Source organism: Anoplolepis gracilipes, chromosome 11, assembly GCF_047496725.1.
Source record: "Anoplolepis gracilipes chromosome 11, ASM4749672v1, whole genome shotgun sequence".
Lineage (NCBI taxonomy): Eukaryota > Metazoa > Arthropoda > Insecta > Hymenoptera > Formicidae > Anoplolepis > Anoplolepis gracilipes.
The window spans coordinates 447800-461395 of record NC_132980.1 but is presented as its reverse complement, the minus strand read 5'-3'; the positions used below and the strand labels follow the sequence as shown (position 1 = coordinate 461395).

The 13596-nt window shown below is 36.4% G+C and overlaps 1 protein-coding gene across 2 annotated transcripts in view; it reads left to right on the top strand.

The window, feature by feature from the left end:
- LOC140671450 (SIFamide receptor) overlaps positions 1-13596 on the top strand; it is a 69755-nt gene that overhangs the window by 41020 nt on the left and 15139 nt on the right. The window lies entirely within an intron of this gene.

The window sequence follows — 13596 nt, the reverse complement described above, 5'->3', positions numbered from 1 at the left end:
TTAATTATTCTGTACGGGTAAATTCTTTTATTTTTATAATTCAAATTTTGTGCTGTAATGTTGAAATCGGGGTACCGTCAATGATAAAAGTTTCTCATTATAATTTAAGAAACACGAAAATTCTCCGAAAAAAAGCAACAGAAGTTCGAAAATACATTTCTACACTCTAGCTATGAATAAATAATAAGATTTTATGCAATCTTTATACTAATCATATATTAAGATATATAAGAAAAGTATATATTTGTCAATTTCGACTACTTTTTGCTCCAATAGGTGCTAAACATCCTTAAGAAAATAAAAGCAGAGTTTTAACGCTAACAAGTTAGCTTAGACCTCGTCTTCGTTACACGATATGTATGTATATGTGCACTGCGGAATATATCACATCCGTACAACCACAAGGTTCCCTTGCAACAGATAATTAACTGCTATCAGAATCAATGCAGGATCGAAGAGGATAGTGGTTTACCTAGGACATTGATGGCCGATGTTTAATAGGTAAAGTTATGCATTTCGATGTCGCCTACATATGTCGTATCTTACATATGTTACCTCGAAAAGACCTCGGAAAGAAGTGTTGATATGCGATATTCTCGACGTACTTGTATTATACAGATAGATTAATACTTGCCAAGCGATTCTTGACGAATGTAATCCGAGTCGTATAATATCGCGTCGCACATTATCTAACATGGTGCCAATTTAGCAGATGCCGAAAGGAGGAAACGTGACACGATTAATTATGTAACATTTCTCATTGATAAAAGTTTGATTCGCTCTCCGAAAGAGCACCACCACCGGAGCTCTGTCGGGCGGATTAAATTATTCCTCTCCCTAATTTCAGACACTAGCTCTTGATACCGAATGACAGGAACTGTTCTAATCTTCGTGATTGCCCCGATCATCGAGTCGAACTTCCAACGAGCTCAAAGGAACAAATAATTCAGATTGCAAACGATGACAAATTCAAGGTTGCGAAACTTAATCAAAACTAGCGCGATTTTGGTCAATTGAATTTCCACTCGATACGCGAGTTTAGAATCTCTATATTTATTCAACTCTATATTTGTACAATTGATACAGATATATAGCGGAAATCTATGTATCATTGAAAATTCAAAAATCAAATATTGTAATAAAATATTAGCGTTAAGAGAGCTTAAAATGAGTATTTTGAGTAACGAATAAAACATATGGGATTTTATATTTTTAATTTTTAATATTTATTAACTTTACAAAAAAGCTGGAGTTTGATATGCATGATTACTTAAACAAGAAAAGACATCAGATATTTTATACCAAGTAATTATATAAAATATCTGATGTCTTTGCTTTTTTATGCACGTTGAATCCTTACCTCCATTTTTTACAAAGTTAATAAATGTTAAATATTAAAAATTAAAAGTATAAAATTCGATGTTTTTTATTCGTTATTCGAAATATATTTCTCTACAATAATAAAAAAAAATAAAAAAGTATGATCTTCTTTTAATTAACAAATAATTACAATTTTTTGATTAAAATTCGTGAAATTCTATCAACTTTTCACAGACAGATTCTTCACTCTACTTTAAGATGTCGAATATATGCAAAGAACAAAATTTACTGTCAAATCATATTTTTAGAATACAAAAAACGCGCTCTTACAAAAAAGTGTTTATGCGACATTTGAAAAAGTACGAAGAAGGTCGGAGTCGCCGGTTTAGATCTCGGTCGCATCTTTATGAAATGAGTTTGAAATTAAATGGTAAACATCAAAGCCGCAATTTTTTTCCACGTGAAAAAATACACTTATCCCACGCACACGATCGTGTACTCATACACTCGCGTAGCGAGTGCGTGTGTATCAAATATCATTTCTTATAGTGTCTTACATCACTAGAGTGTCTTAATCTAATTCTTCTCGAGATGAATGCTTGAAGGGGTTGAAAGCGCATTATTGGCCAACCGGTGGAACGTTGAGATTGGTATCGCGATACCGATTGGTTGCGCAGCTACCACCACCACGTTCGGTGACCGGCTGACTCAATTGATACGGAATATATCGTCATACTCGATACCGCGGGTCACGTGATCAAGTTTATGGCAATTTTTAAAAAATCGCGCGGGGTATATAAGACTCCCGAGTCGCCGAAACAAGCATAAGCTCACTTACTTTCGACAAGTAACAAGCAATCCACAACAAATCAACATGTTCAAGTTGGTAAGCGAATCATCTAAATTATAATTTCTATCGATTTCTTTCTCTCTGTCTCTGACTCCTTGCAATTTTCTTTTCGATTACAATTACAAAATGCTTCGTGACCGCGACCGTTACGTTTACCGACTACATTTCTATCATTGGCGACTGTACGACTGACTATCGATGAATGAGACGGTAAATGTTATGCAAAATACAAAACGCGTAAATAGAAATGTTTATCGATTTTTAAAACGTCAATTTCCAAGCGACGCATATTTCCACCGATTGCTTTTCTTTCGAGTTTTCCATCGGTCCGCTAGTTTCTATACGCTCCAAGCTCAACCGCCTTTGAGCTGTCAAAAATCATTATAGTGCGCGACGAGAAGATACAGGTTCACTCTCGAGTTTTACATTTCGCGCGCTCTTATTTTTGACACACGGCATTTTCTTTTCGTCGGAGGAGTCTCTCTTACGTGTGACTTGAAGAATGACGTGTCTATAGAGCTCGAGTAAATAAAGATCCTCCAAGTCGTGGCAACTCTTTCGTCGTCGCACTCGCGCCTTTTCCGTGATCGAGAGACGGGCGGCTATATCTCTCTCTCTCTCTCTCTCTCTCTGCATGCACGCATACTAAGGAAAGAAAAAAGATTTTTTTCGGCCTCTCTCCCCTCTTTGACGCTTTTACCGCGACCTTTCCGTGACACGAATCCGCCCTTACGTTTATGCCGTTCACCGGTCTCGCCGCGGTAACGGCACCTAACTTCTCCTTTCAGTAAATAATCTGCGCGAGCAAAATCATTCAAGCATGTACGTATATTGTTAGTCTGTGCGGAATGTAGCTTGCTGCATTTTTTTTAGCATGATAGACCTCGTGATCTCTTGCGCGAAACGATTCTTAAGCTCCGTTCTTAACAATCGATCGAAATGCAAATAACGTGTTCAAACTCTTGCATGTCGCGATACGATACTCGATCTGATCGACTATAAAACCAATCCCAGGAGATTTGCGACCGCTCGAATATTAGTTACGATTTTTGTCGAGACCATTTTTAATTATATCGATCTCTCGATGTAACGATGGCGAGCTTTCGAAAGAAACGCATGAAAGTAAATTCCACGGGAGAATACACTGCTCAACCGACAGACTCATTAGCGTTAAAGAAGAGAGACACTTTTATAAATCCATTTGACAATCTTCTTAATAGGCTGTCTTCGCTGCCATCCTGGCTGTCGCCTTCGCCTATCCCGGGGGCCTGACCGGCATTGCCGTCAGCCACGGTACCGGCCCGATCGTCGCCCCCACCTCAGTCCTCGCGGTTGCCCCGGCGCTCGCTATTGCACCGCAACCGCATGCTGCCGTGATTGCCCAGCCGCTCGCTCCTGTTGTACACAGCCCCCCCGTCGTCACCAGAACCGTTCTGACCGCTCATGCTGCCCCCCTCGCCTTACATGGTTTGCATGGTTAGACTAGAAGAGCCAGTGTAAACTCACCACCACCACCGAGTCTCGCGATGACACAGCCCTGGAAGAAAAAAAAAAAGCCAAAAAAAGCAACGACACATACATCTCCCACTTCCTCGACCAAAATCGTCCTCGTGACACAAAAGGAGAGACCGCGGCTCGAAGAAAAGGCAAACAAAAATTGCACGCCCCCGCCGATTTCGACTCCCCCTTTTACTCGCCATTACGTGAATTATCATCAGACCCACTGAGCGCGCACTGAAACGGACCAATCGGGACTAATACTCCAGGATCGGCCAATTTCTTTCTCCTACATTCGTTTTTTCTTTGTCTTTACCGACCTAAATTTCCGGACTTTCGCCTCGATCATTCTGCCATCATTCCTAAACCCTATCCCCGTATTCTCATATGGAATTTTAATAAAATTTTAATTACAAATCTTTAAAGTCTTATTGATTACATTTCTCTGCGAATCCTTGCGATATCATAAAGTAACAGAAAATAATATCCCCCTCTCCTTTCTGCCTTTTCCTTATATTTATCAATTTTACAATTTATCTCCATGAGTTGAATATAGTGAAGCAGCTTTATTGAGTGTGAGTATATCGCTAAGGACGCAATAAACCGGAGTGGACGTAAACGTACTTTTTTTATCATTCTTCCAATAAAGAGAGATGTTGTTGTAGGATTAAAAACGCATTATTTAACATACTGCATTCTTTAGAGCGCTGTTGTTAGAAGTTTTATGTGCGCGTTTGCTGATGCGACGTTGTAAGCGTTAGCGGCTACATCATACAGCGCGAGTATCTACCATTGTTTATAAAAGATAAAATATTGAGAGAGCACGATGAATCATTAATATAAGATATTGAGAGAGCACAATGAATCAGTACGGTCTCTCAGTCTGTATCCAGCCGTCATTCAGTGCGTACACCATTATACTATACTCTATATACTCAATAAATCCTTCTCTTAATTAATAACATCTTTCTCTCCACCATATCCCACATTATTGACATACCAACGACATCATTGTGTCTTGAAGATACAGAAGGATAGTCCATTTCTTATCTTTATTTTTCGTTTAATGTCTCGATATCAGTAGAAATGAAAATTTTGTTTTTCAGCCTTTGAGTTGTACGGTTGATGTCTCTGCTGTTGTATTCATTCTTAGTCAAGACTTGGATAAGATGTTCTAATTCTTCATTCAGGGACGTAGGTTCAGAAATTGTTAAAGCTTTGTATATTAATGAGCTGATGACAGAATTCTTTGGAGATGTTCGTTTTTCAGGACTTTGTTCTCGAAATGTTCCATAAAAATGTGAACAGAACGCATTAGCAGAATTCTGGGTAAACACATCAAAGTAATTTCCAAACCTCAAAGGAGGACTGCACAATTATTTTCTAATCCCAAGGACCAGAGACCACATTTGAAAACACCAAATGTATACAGGATTCCTTGTTCCTGCTGAAAAGTATACATAGAAGAAACCGGAAAAAAGATGAGCACACGCATTAAAAAACACAACGGTGTACCAAGCACGGCCATTTTCATCAATCAGCCTTAGCCGAACATTGGAAGGAGACGAGACACTCAGTACAATATGACAAAGCAACCAGACTAGCCTTCTCACAAAGCTATTTCGCCAGAAAACATCGGAAAGCTCTAAAAATTCTAAAGCATCCTAACAACTTCAATCGCGGCAAGGGCTATCATACAAACCCTATTTGGCACACTGTTCTTAATTTGCGCCTACACCACTAGAGGGAATATTTTTCCCGTAGATAAAAAATTTCTCGCTAGAGATATAAAGACCCCAACCGCAGGAGCAAGTAATCCTGTATACATCTGGTGTTTCCAAGTGTGGTCTCTTGTCCTTAGCATTAGGAAGTAATTGTGCAATCTTTTTTTGAGGTTTGGAAATTACTTTGATGTTGTGTTTACCCAAGATTCTGTTAATGCATTCTGTTCACATTTTCATGGAACATTTGGAGAACAAAGTCCTGAAAAACGCACATCTCCAAAGAATTCTGGCTTCAGCTCATTAATATACAAAGCTTTAACAATTTCTGAATCTACGTCCCTGAATTAAGAATTAGAACATCTTATCCAAGTCTTGACTAAGAATGGATACAACTGCAGAGATATCAACCGTACAACTCAAAAGCTGAAAAACTAAATTTCCATTTCTACTGATATTGAGACATTAAACGAAAAAGAAAAAAAGATAAGAAATGGATTATCCTTCTGTATCTTCAAGACACAACAGAATGATGTCGTTGGTATGTCAATAATGTGGGATATAGTGGAGAGAAAAATGTTATTAATTAAGAGAAGGATTTATTGAGTATATAGAGTATAGTATAATGGTGTACGCACTGAATGACGGCTGGATACAGACTGCCCTGAGAGACCGTACTGATTCATTGTGTTCTCTCAATATCTTATACTAATGATTCATCGTGCTCTCTCAATATTTTATCTTTTATAAACAATGCGAGATACTCGCGCCGTATGATCTAGCCGCTAACGCTTGCAACGTCGCAACAACAGACGCGCACATAAAACTTCTAACAACAGCGCTCTGAGGAATGCAGTATGTTAAATAATGCGTTTTTAATCCTACAATAATATCTCTCTTTATTGGAAGAATGATAAAAAAAGTACGTTTACGTCCACTCCGGTTTATTGCGCCCTTAGTCGGTAGGGGAGACCGGGGCTGGTTGGCACCATTTTCATAATTTTGTTAATTTGATGATTTAAACAACTAATTATCATGATTAAACTGTACTAATACGATAGAGGAAACTTTTCTTTACATTTTCACGCTAAAAGCAATTATGTATACTGCATAGTTTATTTTGTAATAAGTGAAATCTGAACGTACTGCATTGATTCCAACTTACCCCGATAGTGGGATAAGTTGACACATATCGTGGTGCAAGTTGGCTCTACGACAAATTCCATGATAAATTAATAAAAACATAATAAAAATATAGTAGAATAAACATTATAGCTTTTAAAGTTTGTAATTATTGAATAGTAAAATAGCTGTTGCAAAGAAAGAAATAAAAATCTTTTTAGATATAACTTGCTTCAATATAAAAATATTAAATATAAAGTGTTATGTCGGTTAAATTGTAACATAAAATAATATTTTGAAGTTTCATATATAGTTTCATACATTTCATACGCGACTAGGCACCTAACAATACAACAGCTGACCATGTCTAACCTAACGATATGAGCCAACATGCCCCATAAAAATTGAGCCAACTAGCCCCATCTCTACATACATTTGATTTTAATCGATTTATTATAAAAAAATATTGTTATTATTCAAAATAATATGTCGTAACAGTAACAGAAACCTCTATTTTAACTAATAATACGATATTTAGATTTATTTTCTCCAGCTAAAATATATTAATGCATAATTTTGAAACGTTCAAGAATTTACTTGACTGCTTGTAAATCATATTTTTCCTTTTTTGTTATTATAATACTTGATTGATTTAAATAAAACTTTGGGAAAAGTACCTATGTTATAAAATAGTTATTTTGAAATAGTTTTGCATGTTAGTTTCTTTTATATAAATACATAAATGAAACACAATGTCAACTTGCCTCCGGTCTCCCCTACCCACGTTCAATAAAGCTACTTTACTATATTCAACTCATAGAGATAAATTGTAAAATTGATAGATATAAAAAAAAGTTATGCAGAACGGAAAGGAAGATATTATTTTCTGTTACTTTATGATATCGCGAGGATTCGCAAAGAAATGTAATAATCAATAAGACTTTGAAGATTTGTAATTAAAATTTTATTAAAATTCCACATGAGAACACGAGGATAGTGTTCAAGAATGATGGCGAAATGATCGAGGCGAAAGTCCGGAAATTTAGGTCAGTGAAGACAAAGAAAAGACGAATGTAAGAGAAAGAAATTGGCCAATTCTGAAGTATTAGTCCCGATTGGTCCGTTTCAGCGCGTGCTCAGTGGGCCTGATAATAATTCACGTAATGGCGAGTAAAAGGGAGAGTCGAAATCAGCGGAGGCGTGCAATTTTCGTTTGCCTTTTCTTCGAGCCGCGGTCTCTCCTTTTGTGTCACGAGGACGATTTTGGTCGAGGAAGTGGGAGATGTGTGTGTCGTTCCTTTTTTTTCTTCCAGGGCTGTGTCATCGTGAGACTTGGTGGTGGTGAGTTTACACTGGCTCTCCTAGTCTAACCATGCAAGGCGAGGGGGCCAGTATGAGCGAGCAGATCGGTCTTGAGGACGCTGTGTACAGCACTATTGAGCGGCTGGGCAATCACGTTACCATTCGGACCGGGTGCAATAGCGAGCGCCGGGGCAATCGCTATGAATGAGCTGGGGCCGACGATCGGGACAGGGCCGTGGCTGACGCCAATACCAGTCAGGCCATCGGGTTTAGCGAAGGCGACAGCCAGGATGGCAGCGAAGACAGCCTATTCAGAAGATTGTCATATATATTTATAAAAGCGTCTCTCTTCTTTAACGCTAATTAGTCTGTCGGTCGAGCAATGTATTCTCTCGTGGAATTTATTTTCATGCGTTTCTTTCGAAAGCTCGCCATCATTGCATCGAGAGATCGATATAATTAAAAATTGTCTCGACAAAAATCGTAGCTAATAATCAAGCTCTCGCGAATCTCTTGCGACTGGTTTTACAGTCGATCAGATCTAGTATTATATTGCGACATGCAAGAGTTTAAACACGTTATTTGCATTTCCATCGATTGTTAAGAACGGAGCTTAAGAATCGTTTCGCGCAAGAGATCGCGAAGTCTATCGTCCTAAAAAAAAAAGCAGCAAGCTGCATTCCGCACGGACTAAGGATGTACGTACATGCTTGAATGATTTTGCTCGCGCAGATTATTTACTGAAAGGAGAAGTTAGGTGCCGTTACCGCGGCGAGACCGGTGAACGGCATAAACGTAAGGGCGGATTCGTGTCACGGAAAGGTCGCGGTAAAAGTGTCAAAGAGGGAAGAGAGGCCGAGAAAAATCTTTTTTCTTTCCTTAGTATGTGTGTATGCAGAGAGAGAGAGAGAGAGAGAGAGAGAGACGCCCGTCTTTCGATCACGGAGAAGGCGCGAAAGCGACGACGAAAGAGTTGCCACGACTTGGAGGATCTCTATTTACTCGAGGTTTATAGACACGTCATTCTTCAAGTCACACGTGAGAGAGACTCCTCCGACGAAAAGAAAATCCCGTGTGTCAAAAATAAGAGCACGCAAAATGTAAAACTCGAGAGTGAACCTGTATCTTCTCATCGCGCACTATAATGATTTTTGACAGCTCGAAGGCGGTTGAGCTTGGAGCGTATAGCAACTAGCGGAAAACCGATGGAAAACTCGAAAGAAAAACAATCGGTGGAAATATGCGTCGCTTGGAAATTGACGTTTTAAAAATTGATAAATATTTCTATTATACGCGTTGTGTATTTTGCATAACATTTACCGTTTCATCGATAGTCAGTCGTACAGTCGGCAATGATAGAAATGCAATCGGTAAACGTAACGGTCGCGGTCATGACACATTTTGTAATTGTAATCAAAAAGAAAATTGCAAAGAGAAAGAGAGAGAAAGAAATCGACAGAAATTATAATTTTGATGAATCGCTTACCAACTTGAACATGTTGATTGAATGTGGATTACTTGTTACTTCTCGAAAGTAAGTGAGCTTATGATTGTTCAGCGACTCGGGAGTTATATATACTCCGCGTGATTTTTTAAAAATTACCATAAATATGATCACCGTTCACTTCTTTTACTAAATGCAATCAGAGAAATTATATTCAATTATGTAAACAGAGCGTGTTCCCGTTATATGTGGGATTATATTATTTCTATGATGCGTATCTGTAAGTATATGTTTGTCTGTGTGTGAGTGTTTGCTAGAACTTCTCGGCGACCTCGCGACAAAGACGCGACAACGCACAGTGAGCCAGGAACTGCAGTTCGGTGGCCAAAAGTCTAAGACTCATTTGGTTTATATAAAATTTATTTTACAAAGATTATTTAAGTTACTAATTTCAAATTTGATATTAAAATTTCGAAATTTTAAATGGCAAAACTAATATGGCGACCATATTATTTTATAGACTATGGAATATTTAAAAAATTTATTTTATGAAGGTTTTTTAAATCACTGATTTTGAATTAAATATTAAAATTTCATAATTTAACATAGCGAATCTATTATGATAACTAAAATATTTTAAAATTTATAGGAAAAAAATTATCCAAGTCTAAAATTAATAGTCAAATTTTTTAAAGGACTCAATATGTTATGTTTTGGATTGACTGTATTGATACATAAATTAATCGGTAATTAAATAATAATAAGAAAAATAATATAAATTAATAAAAATAATTAATAAATAATATCAATATTAATTTTTATTAATAATTTTTATTATTAATTGGTATTTTAACCAATAATTCTGCAAGTGATGTATTCCAATTTTTTATTTGTAGTGTCAAAGGAAAAATATTATTAATGCACTATTTTTTGCGAACAAAATACTTGGACGTATAATAAGTATGCATTTATTAAGGAATTACAGTGTAATACCAGCGCAGTGAGAGTGGCACTCGATGCGGCGACTGATCAACGGTCGATCGCTTGGTGTGGTAACCTTGCGCGATTATTCACTTTTTATATTAAATTCAGTACTATTTATAAATACGGGCAAAAATTAGCATATCTATTTTAAAGTATAGATCATAAAATGTACATTAGTATGTCGATTTTTTTGATAACTGCTGGAATCTCGGGGAATTTACATTCGGCAGCAAGTGCTTTGCTGAAAAATCTGATTATATGTTATTAGAATGTTGCACTATTTTATGAAATGATAACTATTTAAATCAAATGGTCATTTTCTTTATTTATTTATCTTTAAGGATGAAAGAGAAACGGAAATAATTTTAATCTTTACGGCTGATATTCAAATACACGAAATAGTTTAATCATAGGCAAGACAAAAATTAAAATTTAATTTTCGACTTTACGCCACTGTCAATTGAACAGGAGTTGATTAATCATCAAATAATTTTCGTAAAAACTACATCAACTATTGCTAATTATAATGATTTGCTTTTTTTAATCGAATTCTGAAATCGACTTTTGGCCACTGAATCAAGCTTGCTGGCCTACTGTGCATTGTCGCAAGGTTGACAGGCCGTTGCACAGTGGGCCAGCAAGCTTGATTCAGTGGCCAAAAGTCGATTTCAGAATTCGATTAAAAAAAGCAAATCATTATAATTAGCAATAGTTGATGTAGTTTTTACGAAAATTATTTGATGATTAATCATCTCCTGTTCAATTGACAGTGGCGTAAAGTCGAAAATTAAATTTTAATTTTTGTCTTGCCTATGATTAAACTATTTCGTGTATTTGAATATCAGCCGTAAAGATTAAAATTATTTCCGTTTCTCTTTAATCCTTAGAGATAAATAAATAAAGAAAATGACCATTTGATTTAAATAGTTATCATTTCATAAAATAGTGCAACATTTTAATAACATATATAATCAGATTTTTCAGCAAAGCACTCGCTGCCGAATGTAAATTCCCCTAAATCCAGCAGTTATAAAAAAAATCGACATATTAGTGTACAATTTATGATCTATACTTTAAAATAGATATGCCCATTTTTGCCCGTTTTCATAAATAGTACTGAATTTAATATAAAAAATGAGTAATCGCACAGGATTACCACACCAAGCGATCGACCGTTGATCGGTCACCGCATCGAGTGTCACTCTCACTGCACTGGTATTACACTGTAATTCCTTAATAAATGCATACTTATTATCCGTCCAGATATTTTGTTCGCAAAAAATAGTGCACTAATAATATTTTTCCTTTGACACTACAAATAAAAATTAGAATGCAACGCTTGCAGAATTATTGTTTAAAATATCAATTAATAATAAAAATTATTAATATTCATTAATTAATATTAATATTATTTATTAAATATTATTATTAATTTATATTATTTTTTATTATTATTATTTAATCACCGATTAATTTACGTATCAATACAGTAAATCTAAAACATAACATAATTGAGTCCTTTAAAAAATTTGACTATTAGTTTTGAACTTGGATAATTTTTTTTTTATAAATTTTAAAATATTTTGGTCATCATAATAGATTCGCTATGTTAAATTTTGAAATTTTAATATTTAATTCGAAATCAGTAATTCAAAAAACCTTCATAAGATAAATTTTTTAAATATTCAATAGTTTAAAAAACAATATGGTCGCCATATTAGTTTTGCTATTTGAAATTTTGATATTTTAATATGAAATTTGAAATCTGTAACTTAAATAACATTTGTAAAATAAGTTTTATATAAACCAAATGAGTCTTAGACTTTTGGCCACCGAACTGCGGTTCCTAGCCCACTGTGCACTAGAGGGCATAACGGAATATATTTCCCCTAAATAAAATACGTTTTACAAGATACCCCAATCCAAGAGAGCTCAGTATCGGAGCTGCAAACTGCAACGTTTGCGAAATGTCGGCATTACGTTGTCCAATCACGCGACATCCGATCGGAAGTCCTCAATTTAGACGATTCTAATGGCCACGAAAGCCTCAAAACTAGAAAGTGTCAGAACGTTCGCGATTCGCAAAAAATGTGACAAATGTATTATATATGTAGGATAATCACACACAGTACACGCAAAATATATGAAGAGAGAATTTTAGATGTGACTCAGATCGCTCCCCGGTGCTGAATGCTGGAATGCTCTCCTGTCTGTACAGGCTTAGGCTTTTGTGTCCTTCGAGCTTATCGTGCGGCGTCTTCAAATTACCAAAGGATTAGATAAAAGCGCTAGTCGAAACTCGTGGGTCTCTTTCGCTCATCGATAGCACAACATCGCTCATACCGCAATGAAATCGGAAGCCGTTGTCGCGATGTTATCACACCTTTGTCTCGAGGTTGTCACGTCTTTGTCTCGAAATTGTCACGCCGTTGTCGCGTCTTTGTCGCGAGCTCGCCGACAAGTTCTAGCAAGCACTCACACACAAACAATTTACAGATACGCATATAAGAAATAATATAATCCCACATATAACGGGAACACACTCTGTTTACATAAATAAATATAATTTCTCATTACGTTTAGTAAAAAAAGTCAACGGTGATCATGTTTATGGCAATTTTTAAAAAATCACGCGGGGTATATAAAACTTCCGAGTCGCTGAAACAAGCATAAGCTCACTTACTTTAGAGCAGTAACAAGCAACCCACAACCAATCAACATGTTTAAGTGGATAAGCAATTCATCTAAATTATAGATTTTGTCGATTTCTTTCTCTCTCTTTCTCTTTGCAATTTTCTTTTTGATTACACTTACAAAATGCTTCGTAATCGCGACCGTTACGTTTACCGATTGCATTTCTATCATTGGCGACTTTACGACTGACTGATCGCTGAGACGGTAAATGTTATGCAAAATGCACAACGCGTATAATAGAAATGTCCATCGATTTTTAAAATGTCAATTTCCAAGCGACGCATATTTCCACCGATTGCTTTTCTTTCGAGTTTTCCATCGGTCCGCTGGTTTTTATATGCTCCAAGCTCAACGGCCTTCGAGCTGTCAAATATCATTATAATGCGCAACGAGAAGATACAGGCTCACCCTTGAGTTTTATATTTCGTGCGCTCTTATTTTTGACACACGGGATTTTCTTTTCGTCGGAGGAGTCTCTCTCACGTGTGACTTGAAGAATGACGTGTCTATAGAGCTCGAGTAAATAGAGATCCTCCAAGACGTGGCAACTTTTTCGACGTCGCTTTTGCGCCTTCTCCGTGATCGAGAGACGGGCGGCTATTTCTCTCTCTCTGCATACACGCATACTAAGGAAAAAAAAAAGATTTCTCTCGGCCTCTGTC